Genomic DNA, 1,180 nt, shown 5'->3' with positions numbered 1-1,180 from the left:
GGGTAGCTTTTCATGGGCTTATCTGCACCGAGACGGAGCGCGTGATGGCGCGTGGTGCTGCCATTTTCATGCGTTCTGGTAATGCTCCTGGACTCGGTTTGAATGCGTGGACCCTTTTTTCCCATTTTAGGCGTGGTTTTTTACAATTTCGACAGACTATTTTTAGCTGGATTATAGAATCTTGATCGAGATTTACCTCGAAAATGTTCCTGGATTTACTCTTAATTGCGGATTTGTATGGTATTTCTTATGTCTGTCATTATGTGTTGTGATTTATTTACGAAACATACCAAATTTTTTGGTTGGGTTTTAGAGTAGGTGTTGTTTCAGTTCAGTTCCAGACAATACTAAATTTTTGGTTCAGTTTATAAATGCCGATTTTTTCGATTCGATTTGATTTCGAAAAGAGTACTGATTTTTTTTTTTCGGTTCAAAAATGGTATCAAGCTTTCGATTCGGTATCGAGTTTTTCATTTTGTATATATATATTCAAAAGGTTCAGATATCTAATTTTAAGATTTGTATCCGGATTCCAGTGTTATAGATATCTGGCCTACAAAAATTCAAAATAATATTCGGATAGTTATAGAAAAATTAATCAACAACGACTCCACTGGGGATCGAACCCAGAATCTCTGGTTCCGTAGACCAGCGCCTTATCCATTGGGCCATGGAGTCTTGAATAGTTTCTATCCTACAAATAATATTTATAAATATAACTTAGGGGTATTTAAACACAGCTTTTGTTGTTCTATTACTTGGCTTCACGTTTCTTTATCTCTCGTACCCATATCGTCTTCTCAAATACACATTCCACTCCGTTATCCTTAAACCCAATATATATAACCGTAATTTAATCGAATTTAACATAAAAACTAAATGCTTATGATATTTTTATTATAATAAAATTTTACCGGAATTGAATACAAAAATAACCAAAAAAAAATACCACAAGTAAATGCAGATTTTCTAAATTGGAGAAAATCCAAATCCAAGTAAAACCAAACCAAATCCCCCAAAATCAAAATGCCCACCCCTTAACCAAAATTACATCTTTTGCAGGCGAAGCGTTTTGCCAATCTTAGCTGTCACATTCGATTTCCCATTTCCATTAATCAGATATCAGCAACACACACAATATATATATATATATATATATATATCACTTATGCATATGCTC

The 1,180-nt window shown here is 34.0% G+C and overlaps 1 non-coding gene across 1 annotated transcript; it reads right to left on the bottom strand.

Moving 5' to 3' along the window:
* Positions 1-605: 605 nt before the first annotated feature.
* Positions 606-678, bottom strand: TRNAR-ACG. The gene has a single exon. It is a non-coding gene; the product is annotated as a tRNA-Arg (tRNA).
* Between the last annotated feature and the right edge of the window lie 502 nt (positions 679-1,180).

Source organism: Tarenaya hassleriana, unplaced genomic scaffold, assembly GCF_000463585.1.
Source record: "Tarenaya hassleriana unplaced genomic scaffold, ASM46358v1 Cleome3, whole genome shotgun sequence".
NCBI classification, from domain to species: Eukaryota; Viridiplantae; Streptophyta; class Magnoliopsida; order Brassicales; family Cleomaceae; genus Tarenaya; species Tarenaya hassleriana.
This window is presented reverse-complemented; position numbering and strand designations above follow the sequence as displayed.